The sequence below is a fragment of the Macaca mulatta genome, chromosome 3, assembly GCF_049350105.2.
Source record: "Macaca mulatta isolate MMU2019108-1 chromosome 3, T2T-MMU8v2.0, whole genome shotgun sequence".
NCBI lineage: Eukaryota > Metazoa > Chordata > Mammalia > Primates > Cercopithecidae > Macaca > Macaca mulatta.
This window is the reverse complement of record NC_133408.1, coordinates 148603186-148619126: the sequence shown is the minus strand read 5'-3', so window position 1 is coordinate 148619126 and position 15941 is coordinate 148603186. Positions and strand designations below refer to the sequence as shown.

General features: G+C 36.6%; 1 pseudogene; it reads left to right on the top strand.

Annotated features, from left to right (window-relative positions):
• The first annotated feature begins 12228 nt into the window (after positions 1 to 12228).
• LOC701333 (mitotic checkpoint protein BUB3 pseudogene) lies at positions 12229 to 13231 on the top strand (annotated as a pseudogene).
• Positions 13232 to 15941: the final 2710 nt, after the last annotated feature.

Sequence of the window (15941 nt, the reverse complement as noted above, 5' to 3'; positions counted from 1 at the left end):
GATGATTCCTCTAATGGCATGTTTTTCTCTCATGTGGTTTGTTATCTTAGTAGACTTTTCTTCAGCAGAGTTTACTTCTTTGGGATTTCTACATGCCCTGGGTTGAGAAAATATCCCTGCAATGTGGCTTTAGGATTGCTTTTGCTGGAGGACCCAAGAGATTCAAGAATTCCAGCTTGGGTATCTCCATGCACTGCAATTACCATGAATACAGGAATACAGACTCAACCTGGAAAAGGTTTCGTGGTGTTTCTCACCTCTCACAGGTAGCTTTTTTTTTCTAACTTTTAAGCTCAGGGGTACATGTGCAGGTTTGTTACATAGGTAAACTTGTGTCATGGGGGTTTGCTGTACAGAGTATTTCATTACCCAGGTATTAAGCCCAGTACTCAGTTATTTTTCCTGATACTCTCCCTCCTCCCAGCCTCCACCTTACAAAAGGCCCCAGTGTGTGTTGTTCCCCTCTGTGTGTCTGTGTGTTATCATTTAGCTCCCATTTATAAGTGAGAACATATGGCATTTGGTTTTCTGTTTGTGTGTTAGTTTGCTAAGGATAATGGCCTCCTGCTTTATCCAGGTCCCTGCAAAGGATGTAACAGGTAGCTTCTTTCCACTTTGATGTCTACAATGACAAACTTCCTTGCTCTTCCCAGGCCTGCGTGGAAGTCAACCTTTCCTTGTCTTTATTTCACATATGACCTTATCACTTATGACTCCAAGTTTTATAAAAGATGTTCAGTTCCATGTGCCCCATTTACACAGTGCCTAAGGCTGAGACTTTCCTCCCCAACTCAAAAAAATAGCTCCCCCAAACATACACATGCCTCAGAAAGATGGTTCAATGATTAAATACATGAAAAGAATCCACAAGCCTAAGAATGTTAAAATCCACTGACTTTTCTCTATTCAATTCTGGCTTGAGGATTTTTTTCTTCATTTAATTTCAAACCCATTTATGTATTTGCTATGTGTTTATATTTTATCCAAATGTATTTGATGACAAAAACAGATGCAGTCAATTAAGTCTGATATATTACTGAAGAAGCCTGTCAGTTACTTCTTGGATTCATAAGTAGATATAACTAATGGTTTCCATAGCTGATTGCCTTGAGTATAAATATATATAAACATATAAATATAAATATATATAAATATAAATATACATATACATATATTTTAGTTAAAAGTGTATTCTAACTTTTTTGCTATTTTAGCATTTATGACTTTGAATATAAAGGAACAACCTTTTTGACTCTAAGAAGAAGTGTAAGCATTTAGGAAATCTGGGATAGTCTTATTTCATAATAGTATCTTCAAAAGGTTTTAATGAATGAATAAATGAATACATGGATGAACATTGTACTTGCTTCACAAACGTCAGGACCTGAAATTGATTTTTTTTTAACTGAGTTCCTCATTTAAGGAAGGATAAGGTTTGAACTCTTTTACTTGCCAGTTCCCTAGTTTCCACTTTTCAAAAAAAAAAAAAAAAACCCTTTGCTATTCTCTTCTTGGCATTGATATTTGTCAATTTTTATAAATTTACTGTGGAACTCAGCCTCCACTCTCTTATGCCTAGTGTTTCAATTATTTTCTCAAAGAAATCTTGGACTTATATTTTCATGATGTATCTACTATTAATAACCTTTGTTCCCCTCTTCCATATCATTTAGACAGAAAATGAAGAAAGTGAAAATGAGAACACAAAATCTCCTAGTTTTGACTGAATTGACTATCAGCGCAATGCACACAAGATTTGAGTGCAATCAAAATAATAAAACAGGCCGGGCGCGGTGGCTCAAGCCTGTAATCCCAGCACTTTGGGAGGCCGAGACGGGCGGATCACGAGGTCGGGAGATCGAGACCATCCTGGCTAACATGGTGAAACCCCGTCTCTACTAAAAAATACAAAAAACTAGCCGGGCGAGGTGGCGGGCGCCTGTAGTCCCAGCTACTGGGGAGGCTGAGGCAGGAGAATGGCGTAAACCCGGGAGGCGGAGCTTGCAGTGAGCTGAGATCTGGCCACTGCACTCCAGCCTGGGCAGCAGAGCGAGACTCCGTCTCCAAAAAAAATAAAATAAAATAAAATAAATAATAATAATAAAACATTTCAGAGATTTCTGTTTGTCTTCATTTTAAACTGGTAGTACATGAAGAACAAGTCATTCAGGGACATATACTTATTTCCAGGAACATTTTGAATTTATCTTCCATAGAACCATATAATCAATTCCATCTACTTATTCAACCAATAGTAAAAATGATAATCCCAAGCATTTTCTTTTTTATAAGGTTATTCAAATTGGAATCCACTCCTTTCTTTAACCAAAAATTTTACTATTTACAACTAAGGTTCATAAAACTTTTCAGGCATTTTATGATGGTAGATCTCAGAGCCAGATGGTCTGAGGTCTAAAGAATATAGATGGCATAAGAACATTTACTGATGATTAGTTGATAAGTGTCATAATTTTAACAATGGCCAATTAGCAGATTCTAATAAAGTTTTCAGAGGACTCGTGAAAGTTAATCATGCTTGAATTTCTGCCATAGAATCACCTCACTTTAAGACATATGAATTCCTAAAAATGTCATGTCAACTGAACATTTATAAGTAAAAACGTACACTTTCACAGACCTGAATTATCATTGGCATATTTTATTTTCATTATCTGATTTACTATTGTCAATGACTCAACTAAAGTTAGATGTTTTCTGCTTCTTGCTTCTTTGTTAAGTAACCAACATTCCAGTGCCTTCAGGAGGTTAAAATTTAAGACTACACTTTAAATTGTTTTGTAAAGGGAATAATTATAATCCTGTTAATTAGGAAAAAGAGGTACACTTACAATATGTAAATATCTATTGCTAAAATATTATAAGAAATTCCTCTGGAAAATGTGAGGTAAAGATGGTGGAAATAACCAACAAATGACAAGTTCTTTCATAATTATTTTATTTAAACTCACAACACTCCTAGAGGTAGGAATTCTTGTTCCCATTTAAAAAGTTAGGATTGCAGGATGAGAGAAGTTGAGTGGCAGAAGCAGAATTTGAATCCATCTCTGATTCCCAAGTCCAACCACTTTCTACTCTATAACAGGCCTTAGTGTAACACATATCTGGAAGCTAATTTTCAGAATTTCCTGAAGAGCCTTCTGAAAATAAACTGTTATTTCATAGAGATTTATAAAAATGAAATGGTCCAGATATATATGGATTAAGTCAGCTGCCAAAGCCCTTGAATAGATTAAAAATGAAGTGGTGTGCATTTTCTATTTACTATTATGTTTTTCCAGAATGCAACCATATTTTGCTTTGAAATATGAGTCACTGCCATCATCTCAATTAGTGAGAAGAGTGACTCTGCTGATGCTGAATCATGAAAACCCCATTGCACTGCTAGTTTCCTGCTCAGGGTAGCTACCTTATGAGCCCTGCAATCTCCCACTCTGGCTTCTTTTTCTTACTACTGAGTCACCGCAAATGAAATGTCAAGTGGTGTGGTCTTCAATGGCTCTTCAGCTGGACCTTGCTCCAACTCTAAGCCCTAAAATTAGAAGGCATCTGTGAATCAAGAATCTCCTGCACAGAATTCCTGGCATTGCAGCATTATCTCGATATAGAAGGTTGTAACCAATCCTATGGTTTGCCCAAAGTTTTGATCAATTAAGCTAAATAGCAACAATTTCTTGAATTTTTCTGGTATCTAATGAAATCTTTCACTTATTTTTGAATTAGATTCAGGATTTCCCCTATTTTTATATTCCAAATGGGAATCTACTGATGATGTGTGTGACTTGGGGGTAGGCAGTAGGGGATGAGTAAGTCACCAAATAACATTCAAGTGTCAATTAAGATTTTTGTGAGTGACATGCACAAAGTTGATTGGTTGCTTGCTTCTTTGGTTGTGTGTGTGTGTGTGTGTGTAACATGCAAAATGAAGAAAGAGGGGTAGAAGGAAGGGGAAAAAAGGAATAATTTCATCAGGGAGGCATAACCTGGTAATGATAACTAAACTTCATTACTAAACATGTGGTCTGAAAATTAAGGAAGGGTAATGATGATCCAGAATTTCAAATGTGGGAGCCATAAGAGTGAAAATACCATTAACGAGAAAAGAAAAATAAAGGAAAAAGTTTTTGGGGGTATGAAGGGAGTCATGAACAAATGTGTTGGTTTCAACACCTCTTAGAGAGGTGGGATCAGTTCAAGAAGTGGTTACATTTAGGGCTGCAGTGATGGTTATTAACTTCCCGAGTTGAGGAGATCTCTGACCTAAACGTGGTAAGGGGGAATCAGAGAAGAGCTGAGTCTTGGGGTTTGGAGAGGAAAGGAGAACCACTGAAGAATTTTTATTAAAAAAGGAACAGCCAGAGGAGGAGAAGCAGCAGTGAGGTACATCCTTGTGGAAGTCAGAAGCAGAGAGAAGTTCACAAAGGAATATATCATGTAATGAATTGAATATTGCAGAAGCTAAAAAAAAAAATGTTTTCTAGGAAATTGTCTTGAATTTGAGATTGAAAGGTTTTATAACAAATGTCACGACAATCCAAATAATCATACAAATAAGTAATGGTAGAAACATTTCTCAAAATCCATTATTCAACATTGCTGAAAATGGGAGAATAGACAGACTATACATTTTAGTAAGACAGCCTTGGAGAAATACAAGAACTTTAGCTAATGAAAAATATGCAAATGCTCCCCATTACATTTTAGTGTTAAGTGAATATACATATGTCACACAAATATACTCTGCAAATTTAGAACCAGTTTGCAATTTGTTCCTGATAGTAATATAGAAAAATTAATCCTAATGTAATACCTAAAACTCCAGGGACAAGGATTGGCTGTCCTGTCTAGTTTTCTATTGAAGTATAAGTACTCTTAATTTTGTGCACTTCTGACTTGTGAAATTCATTTATGTAAAATAAGCTTCATAATTATAACAATATTCCCAGTAATACAGACAGAATACATGGATATCAACTTAGGCAGAACTATCTGCTATTCCCTCTCAACTCAATATTATGCTTCTCAACACAAACTACTCAATGCATTAAAAATAACATTAAAATAACCAGTGACATCTAACTGAAGATAAGGCTCAGGGACTCCTATCTTAGAAATTTTTCCCAAAGCCCCCAAACTCGCTCAAACAAGCTGTCTGTTTCTTTCTTAATCTCTCTCCCATTGCACCCTTAGCCCCCATTCCAAAAAAATGGGGAAACTTATTGTCCACACAACAAAAGAAATTATAATTTTATATTATAAAGGAAATTAGGCAGCATTAAGCCTGTGAGTAGAGGAGGCCATTCAGATTTAAAACTGGTACATAGTTGAGCTTTTATATGAACTCTTCAATAAATACAAGAGAACTGGGGTGACAGGCAGCTTGATTCACTAGATTTTTTATATAGTCTGGGAGCAGTGACAATACTGCACCATAATACTTACAAAGTTACCCTAATGAAGAATATCAATCTGATAGAAAACTCCTACAATTATATCATATTTGGCTATGGTTATATCCAAACATAGTTTCAAACAAAATTTCTAAAATTGTAGGGCTATTTCCATATTGGAAAATGGATGTCTGCCTAGTAAAATTCATTTCAGCAACATTTATAACCACCACCACTGCAAATTTGTGTTTCTAACATCCCACTGTAAATTATTGGCATACTTTTTTACTTTGATCAGGTGCACTTAAAAGTTCTTTGCTAATTTTCTACTCCACAGGGAATTTTAAGTTTTCATTTATATGCTACACACATAAAGGTAGCTGTAATGTCTGACTCACCATAAAGAACAGAGCTAAACCATTTTTAAAATGAAAAATCAAGATGTCACCAGTAGGCAACTAGAAATAATAAATGTAGTTTATAAAACATGATTCTATTTTATTTTATTTACATTAAATCTGTGGAAGGGAATATCTGAGGAAAGAATTTGTTATTTAAGTATTTTTTTCTCAAATCTATGAGCTACACATTGCATTTCCTCTAAAATTTTTAAGAATTCAAGCCAGTATCATAAACATTATGTATTATTTAATTATACAAAAAAATGATTCATAAAATATTCTGCTTCTTAGAAAATACTCCAGGTATTTTACAAGGAACAATATACTTAGAGTACTAAAAATATACACAACTGCAGAAGCAATTAAAATCAGTAATAAAAATCAAACATAAAACCAGTGTACCATGCCAAAGGCCTTTTGAAATAAAAGAGCTTTAAACCTATAGAACATAAAAGAAGGCTAATTCAATGGTTGTCCCCAGTTGAAAAAATAAAAAATAAAAAAGGACATTCCATAGCCCAAGGCTAGCAGACAAATTCTTGTGCTTGGGCTTGTAAGTTTTAGATTGAAAATTTATCTTGCCCTGAAAGTTCACCAGTTCTTTAACATTTCACTTTTTTTTCCAAAAAGCTTTGCTTAGAGAATAGCATCACCAAAGAGACCTTAACTATGAGGATCAATTATAAGAATAAAGTTTACCGCTTTTCTATCACCATGTTGGCCTTTTAAGTTTACGCAGAAAAGATAAAATAGCTATTCACTGTTTGTACTTCTAACATCAGTTAAGCTCCTTGAGAATGTAAACGTCTGGGCATTTGTGGATAAAGTGAAAAGTAGAAGGTAGATTTGAGCAAAACATCCTTCTTTCTAGGAAAGAAAGAAAGGCAAATGAAAACCTTGTCAATATATATGACTTTCTGACACTGTAGGAAATTCATTTATTTGTTAAAAAACAAACCAAAATACTAATCTAAATTAGTTTGTCAAATTTTTAAAATACTGCTTGAAAGTAAAGTAGACAGAGCTCCTACTTTATAACCTTTATTAAAAAATTAAAACTGTCAGTTTCTTTATATAAATGGTCAAATGATACTCTAGAACTCTGATCTCAGCATGAATTCATTGGATGAGCTATAAAATTCTTACTTCTCTATAATAATGAACTACACGTCATCATGACTTAATATGGCCTGGCGTATGCTTGGGATATGAAAAATGGAAGACAGACACTTTTGTCACCTACAGTATATGTTCCAGTGAATTTCAAGCAGACGTATCTTGTTGAATATATTTTTAGTTTATCTGGTGTCAGTGTATTTGAAGAAAAAAAAAACTTCACATTTTTTTCCTCCCTAATCAGAGGAAGCTTTGTAAAATTCACAAGAATGAAAGAGAAAAAATGTTCATAGATAGAAAAAAAAAAGTTTTTCTTTTCCTTCTGCATTAGAAGTTGTAAAAGATAAAGAAGTTAGAAAAAAATAAACGCAGCAAACCGGTTTACCTGAAAAAGAACTTTAAACCCAGAAGAAAACTCTTGCCTGCCAATTTCTTCTTTTGTCTTTGACAACACCCTGAGCAGAAGCAGACTGTTTGTCCAGATGACTCCTGAAGTTCGAAATTTGAAAAAGGTAATTCCGGAGAATAGTAGTGGGAAGGGGTCAGAAATTTCAATGATTCAATTAAGGAATTATCGAAGACCAATTTGCCCCTCAGTATGCAGAGCAAGGCATAGACTTCCTACCACTTACTTCATGAAGTGCTCTTCTGGACAAAACCAGGAGAGTACTTCATAAAATAATGGGAGGCCCAAGGAGAATCCAAGATTATGCTATGAATAACCAAACATAAAGGTTTAGCTTTCAAGATGTATTCAGCCTACCCTTTATACCCTCAAATGACACATCCACACACTTATCCAAGACCGTGGTCAACTCTTTTATTCCAGGGAGATGCAGTGTATTAACACAGTTGCACAATCCATGCCAAGTAGCTTTATTACTAAGTATAATTCCTCATTAAAAAATAAGAATGAGTAGCAAAAAAGGAACAGTGAAGAAAAATCAAGAAGAGAAAATTAAATACCATAGAAAGAACAAGCAGAGCGGTTCCCAGAAAAAAGGTATATGCTGGGGAACTATAAAAACAAAAAGCTCTTATCGATACAGAAAATCTCTCCACAAAGTTAGAAGGAAAATAGTTTTACTGTCAAGCAGAAAATCAGAATATAATCCACTAAGAGATTGGAAAGACAGAAATAAATTACATCCTTCAATATGCCAAAGATATAACCCACATGTTCTCAAGATAAATAATAACAAGTCCTCAAGTAATAGAACGTGACAGCACTATCTGTCATATCTAGTTCATCATAGATTTACCTGGTATTTGGAGGGCTATCTGTGTTTCCTAACAAACACTGGGAGAAGATGTGGAAAGGAGAAGAAAGTTTAGTCTAACTTCTCTGTCACAGTGAGGAGATACTGGATTTTATCCTAATTGTTGGATGAAGAAACAGCTGTATGGGAAAAGTACTTGGTGTTTTTAGGGTAACTGCCAGAAGTCTGAATGCAATGGGTTAAAAATAATTACTCATGAGAAGTAGAACTGGGGTTTAGAAAGAGAAAGGAAGGGAACTTTTCACATTAGTTTCATGTTTTATTGTTTATCATATAAATCTCTCCTTTAGTTCAAGCAATGCTCTTTGTCTCACAAATGGTCATACCTGGAATCACCTCTGTGGATTTACTTTTCCTGTTGTAAAACTGTAGTTGATTTTATTATCCAATATGATATTCACTATACAGAGACCTTTCAGATATATTCCTGTTTGAATGCAGTGTCATAAAAATATCTTTGTCTCTGCAGATAAAGTGTGTCTTTTCTTTTGTCAGAAATAAAAGCTGAAGCCTTTAGCTGCCAGGAAACTTAAAAGTTGAAGGCATTGCTCATCTGTAGTTATCAATTCGCCTAGGTGTCTAAGCTTTTAGATCATCTTTATCTTGTTTTTATTCCTGTTGACAAATTAAGCATTTTGCTTCCTCAGATGCTTGAATTGGTGGAAATTTTACTGATGCTAAATATATCAAAAAGATGTTCACTCCACTACTGTAACAGATGTTTGCGCCATTCACAGTTGTGCCACGTTTTCCCCCATACATTTTAAGTTGCTTGATTATCCCAATTATCTGTAATATATTATATCCCCCATCCCTATCAGAGTGCTGTGTATATAGCAGGTTCCCAATAAATGTTTCCATGTTGGACTGACTTAATCACGGTTACCACAGCTTTTCAATTTATCGCCAGCAGTAAAATGTTTCCCCAAGTTACATATAAACAAAAGGAAAGTGTTTTACCTCTTAGCTACTTTTATATGTGCTAATAAAACTCTTCTAAAAGAAACAAAGCAAATATAAAAGACTAACTTGTGATTCAGAAACACAGAAATATTGCAGTCATCATTCACTGGATCACTTTAAATGCAATTTTGACTTTTAGAAGTAAATATGTAATATGGACAATGAAAAAAATCCTTCTGAACTAATCCATTGCAAATGATCCCCAGTAGTAATATGTATATTTCTCCACATATCAATGCATTTAACAAATATCTGAACCTAAGTAGGAATGGAGTGGGACCAAAGCTCTGATATACTTTTGAGAAAAATCGATTCCTACATCTTTAGAGTTCAATCTGCTAAAACATTCAGCTGCCTCACCACTGGAAGTTTGCATTGAAAGGTCGTTGAGCTATAATGTTTTCTGGTTGTGTAACTGTCACAGAAGACTTTGAAAAACAACATTGTACTACTAATTCAAAGTGAAGCACCTGTTTCCCTATCACTTATCACCCCCAGGCTTTAGTTTTCTCAGAGGTAGACAAACCAATGTTCCCTACACAGGCTGAAGAGGTGATTCTACCAACAAAGCTGTTCCTTTGCAGAAGCACAAGGAAGTGTTGTGTCTATAGTGTGTTATGGATGCCATAGGCTGACATACCTGTCTTCAAATTTTTCTCCCATGGGGTTAAAACAAACAGAGAAACATTCCACTATACAGTTAGTCCTTTAGGTCATAGCATCAGCAGCAAATGGCTGAAGTTAGCATAATATAGCTTACGTGAAACAGCACAAACATTGGCAGACATTGACATAAACACATGTATTAGAAAAGACTTCAAGTAGAGATTAAAAATAAGAAGGACAAGGGCATTTCCCTGGACTACAGATGTCAGGATAATTAAAATAGAGATTAAAAATAAGTAGAGATTAAAAATAAGAAGGACAGGGGCATTTCCCTGGACTGTAGAGTTCAGGATAATCCTGAGAGTAAAGAGGGAAGCCCCAGGGATGGTGCAGAATGAAGGACCTACAAGGCACACCGAGAAGCAGGAAACACTGGAGAGGGAGTAGAACTAAGAAGGGATGGGAAAGGTCAATACTTAAACATCATAGCTTTTTCTGTGGCCTCCCATGCACATTAAGATAGAAAATGGTAAAGGTGATAAAAAAGCACAGTGCACTTTGATTCAAATACGCAAATTATTCAAGAGAGGAAGATAAATCACATCTTCCTCTCTGTAAACAGTAATCATTTACTTTTCCATGTTGAAATACCACTTTACCATAGCAAGCCAACCTTCTGAGAGGAAATGGTGATGCAGAATGATCAATTCTGGGTAAAATCCTTAAGAAAATAACATCTGAAACTGGCTGTCCAAAAAGAACACTTAATTATGAGTACAATTATGAGCAATGATGCTCAAAGCTTGCTACATGTTAGAATCACCTGGGAGCTTTTAAATAATCATCATCCTGGAGACTCAACCCCCTGCCAGAGATTCTGATTTAACTCAGCCAAGATGGGACCCGGGCATCAACATTTTTAAGGCTCCCCAAGTGATTCTAATGTGTAGCTAGAGTTGCAAACTACAGTTAAAGCCACAATGTAAATTTCAGGGTTTCAAAAGGTTCGGAAGCTGCCACTCCAGGTTTCTGCATGCACAGAATTTGTTTCTGATTTTTTTTTCACCACAAAACTGTTGAAGTTGCCATTGTTATATAAATCAGACCATTTACAGTGCTACTCAAAATACCCCTCTCATTTTGCAGCGGACCTGTGTCTAATCAATTTCAAGTATGTAACAGAACAAGTTAGAGGGACAAATAATTGAATTCTAAATACCACACTTGTTGCAATCTCATGGGCTTATTAAGGCCATTCACCACAAAGGACAACCCCTTTTTTAAAAATTGTTAGTTTTTTGCTTTTGTTTTTGTTTTGTTTTTTGTTTTTGTTTTTGAGATGAAGTTTCATTCTTGTTGCTCAGGCTGGAGTGCAATGGCATGACCTTGGCTCACTACAACCTCTACCTCCCAGGTTCAAGTGAGTCTCCTGCCTCAGCCTCCTAAATAGCTGGGATTACAGGGGTGCACCATCATGTCCGGCTAATTTTGTATTTTTAGTAGAGATGGGGTTTCACCATGTTGGCCAGGCTGGTCTCAAACTCCTGACCACAAGTGATTCACCTGCCTTGACCTCCCAAAGTGCTGGGATTATAGACATGAGCCACCGCGCCTGGCCCAATTCTTAGCTTTTCAAATATCAGTGACTGGTTGGTTGTGTGGAGGGATGACCAGAGTGACCAGGAGGCATGAGAAAGAGTTAAATTGCAAAGGAGCATGAGAGAAGCTTTTGAGAGCAGCACTGTTCATTATTTTGACAGTGGTAATGGTATCGGGGCCCAGAAAACAATACCCCAAAGCATAGCACCCTGGCATGCTAAGTACTTTGAATTAAGACTAGAAGACCTCAGAAGCAAGATCTATGACCTTCTCCTGCCCTCTTGTCTCCTGCCTCATTCGCCCCTGAGCTGAGCCTCGGAAACCAGAATTCTTCTTCCCCATAGCAGATCATAGAAACTAGAACCCTTCTTCCCCAAAGAAAGTCATAAAACCTAAAACGGTCACTCTCTTCCTTCTCCCATATTTCTCTCTTGAAGACCTTCATATACTCACAGCCAGGAGGAAGAAATGCCACACACACAGACCAAAAAGAATCTGGACAGGCCTTGCTGGGTCTCCCCACTCAGTCTACTACTATTAGATCCTACTCCTTCTGTCCAATCCCATTTCTACATGGCTGTAGAACCCAAGTATAAAAATAGTGTTCCCTGGGGCTTTGGGTCTTCATTTCTGGAGACTCCTCTGTCATGTAAAACTTTGAATAAACAAATTTGTTATGCTTTACTCTTATTAATCTATCTTTTGAGGGCGGAACGGGGAGGCGGAGCGGGGAGGCGGAATTGGGGAGGCGACAACGACGATGAAGACAACACGAGTGAGGTGAGGGAACTGCTTGCGGGAGCAGACTCTCCAGGGACTTCCCGGGCCATCAGCTGGCAGGGCAGATCACAGGGGATGACCCGTTCTAATGAGGTCAAGCTGACCTAGCCACCAGAGGATGTCATCTCCTCGGAGAAGTTCAGCCCCAACACCTCCCAGTTCCTGCTTGTCTTCTCCTGGGACACGTCAGTACTCCCCTACAATGTGCGGGACACGTGCTCAGGTAATGGCTCCCGCTCTCAGGTCCATGTGCTCAGATACCAACACACTGGTGCCGTCCTGGACTGAGCCTTCTACAATCCAGCGCAGGCCTGGAGAGGAGGACTAGATCATCAATTGAAAATGCATTATTTGAACACTGATCAAGAAAATCTTGTTGGGACCCATGATGTCCCCATCAGATGTGTCGAATACTGTCCAGAAGTGAATGTGGTGGTTACTGGAAGTTGGGATCAGACAGTTAAATTGTGGGATCCCAGAAATCGTGGTAACGCCAGGACCTTCTCTCAGCCTAAAAAGGCATATACCTTCTCAGTGTCTGGAGACCGGCTGACTGTGAGAACACTGGGCCTCAGAGTGTTGGTGTGGGGCTTATGGAACATGGGTTATGTGCAGCAGAGCAGGGAGTCCAGCCTGAAATACCAGACTTGCTGCATACAAGCATCTCCAAACAAGCAGGGTTATGTATTAAGCTCTATTGAAGGCAGAGTGGCAGTTGAATACTTGGCCCAAGCCCTGAGGTACAGAGGAAATATGCCTTCAAATGTCACAGACTAAAAGAAAATAATATTGAGCAGGTTTACCCAGTTAATGCCATTTCTTTCCAGAATATCCGTAATACATTTGCCATAGGTGGTTCTGATGGCTTTGTAAATACTTGGAATCCATTTAACAAAAAGCAACTGTGCCAGTTGCATCGGTACGCCATGAGCATCACATCACTTGCCTTCAGTAATGATAGGACTATGCTTGCAATAGCATCATCATATATTATAAAATGGATGACACGGAACATCCTGAAGATGGTATCTTCATTCACCCAGTGACAGATGCAGAAACGAAACCCAAGTGCACTTAATCATCACCTGAAGGTGGTTTCTCTATGGAAAGCTTTGTTTGCTTCCTACAAATACATGCCTATTCCTTAAGGGATGTGTTATAGTGACTGCGGAGTTCTCTGTTTTCTGTCTCGCAAGAAACTTGTCTACCTACCTTAATACTTTGTTTAGGATGAGGAGTCTTTGTGTCCTTGTACAGTACTCTGAAGAATTCCCTCTTCTATTCCCTAGCAAGCCCAGTTGCTGTATATGAACAGTTTGAGCTCTTTTTGTAATATAATCTAAACCTTATTTCTGTGCTAATAAATCAGATTCAGAACCCTTAGGAAAAAAAAAAAAAAAGTAAATTTGAGACAGAAAGTGAGAAAACCAGGAGGAGGGAGGCCACCCAGTTTACACTAGGAAGTTCTGGGCACTGGAGGACGGCAGGATGAAGACGTTGTGATGGAAAAGGTACACAAATAATAGTTGTGGTCATTCGATAACTATATGCCATAAATTGCATTATATGCAAACTAATCCTTACTGGTTTTAGTGGCATTGCTAAAACATTTGTTCTTTAAAAATACTTACAAAAGTAGCCCTTAAATAATCAATGACCTGTGACTGTGCAGGAACACTGTTCACTTATTAATATTCTCTAAATGCATTATTCTCCTTAAATATAGAAAGCAGAAGATAGAATTATTGTCACTTTGATAATAGGTTCTGTTAAATTTCATATGCACATAGTCAAGCCGGGAAATACCAAGATACATAGGCTTAAAATTCCTACATAAATATTAGAGTAAGAAAACCCCACATAATAAAGAATTTCTAAGTGAGTCAATCCCCACTGAATCTATGTTAAAAACAGTATGAACAGAACATGTTTAAAATGAAAAAAAAAATCATATAACTGGTAGTTTTCAATTAATACTCTAAAACACTGAGTTTCTGTTACCATTGCCCTCTAATTTTTTTTTTAAGATCCACAAATTTGTTAAAAATATATTTCAAGGTCACATTTCAGACCATATTGAAATATTAAAGCATTACTATTGTAAAAATAGTAACATTTTATTAGAAGTGCCAGGAAGCTGAATTTGTTTCATTTTTTCATTAGTAGTCAAAAACACCTTCTATGTTAAACTAGAGGATCATCTATCATTACAGGGTATCTTATGGTTCACCCTGGAAATGTCCACTAGGACTACCTGGTATAAAAGAATATTCATTAATAATCATTGAACTTGAGTAAAAGGAAGCACTTCAACTTGGAAGAAAACCTGCTGTCACTCTAGTAGCATCCTAATGGCTTTCCCAGAGTAAAGGCTTTAATGGAGATTTTTTTTTTTTTTACTATTAGCGTTCTTAATTAGACAAAGCACCTCTGGGAAGCTGATCTCTTGTGATTCAAATTCATTTACTGAGAACTGTGAGAGTATACAGGAAAAAAAAAAAATGAAACTGTGGCAGGAATATACACTCTGCAAAGAACTCTTGTTTTCAAAATTCTGAGCTTATTTAGTCATGGGAATTTTCTTATAATTTTATTTTCTGGTTTTCTAATTTACACATTTCCACAGTCAGCCCTTGGAAATTTTGCATATAAAACCCATGGGGGCAAACCACAGGTTTACTTTTTCCAGGGAGTGCTTCATATTACCTAATATTCCCCCATTCCTCTCGCTTACCTCATTAAAATGTACCTTTCCTGTATTTTACACCTCTGGGTCTGTGTTCTGTTAGATAATTTGACTATTTTTTCTATTTTGACTTAAGGTGTAGTTGACTTAATGTGTGAAGCCTACTGAAGAACATTTTTTGCATTTTAACAAGGATCATAAATTCCTAAGCCAAAAGCTGTAAAGAATGATGGAAATTTTACATATAATCAAAGGTCATAGAGGTCTCTTTGAGCAAGATGACACTTCAATCTCTCCGAACAGGACCACAGAGGAGGCACCCTAAGGCATGCTTAGCATCCAATTATTTGCAGGCAATAAGTGCTCAGTAAGTATTAATTTAGCTAAACGAAGCATTTGTTTAAATGAAACAGAGAGGGAAAAGGAGGTAAAGAACAGAGCCCAGTGAAATAATATGAGGGATTTATGCATATATCAGAATATCACATTGTGCCCTGTAAGTATGATTATTATTTCTCAATTAAAAATAAAATAAAGTTTCAGAATGATGGAGCTGGAGGAAGAGGTCTAAGAAGTCAAGATCAGAGAAGTAAAAATGTAGCCAAAATAGAACTGATTTGCAGAAGACAGTGGGAAAATAATTTCAGGGGGAATTAGGACTGCTAATAATGTCAAATCCTACAGTTCTAGAAATCAACAAAACCAAGACAAGCAAGGATATTGACTGGTTACTAGAAACTTATTATAATCTCCAAAAGGGCATTTTTTGGTGATATAATGGGAACAGAAAACAAATTGTAAAAAAATTGAAGAATTAGAGAAAAATAGAAAACTAATGACAATGAAGCTGTGCAGACTATTCTTACAAAGAATTGGGCTTAAGGGTAAAGAAAAAGAAATGGACAAATATGCAAAGTGTTGACATGAACAGGAAAAGATATCTCTGCAGATGGGAAAGATCTGAGGATGTTTATACTGATGACTAAGGTCCGATTTTTTATGTCACCCAAATTCCTACCTAAGGAGTCTATGGAGTCATATACTACTACAAACGATAAATTCTCATTCTTTTCACCATAATCTTTATACAACACTTGTGAGT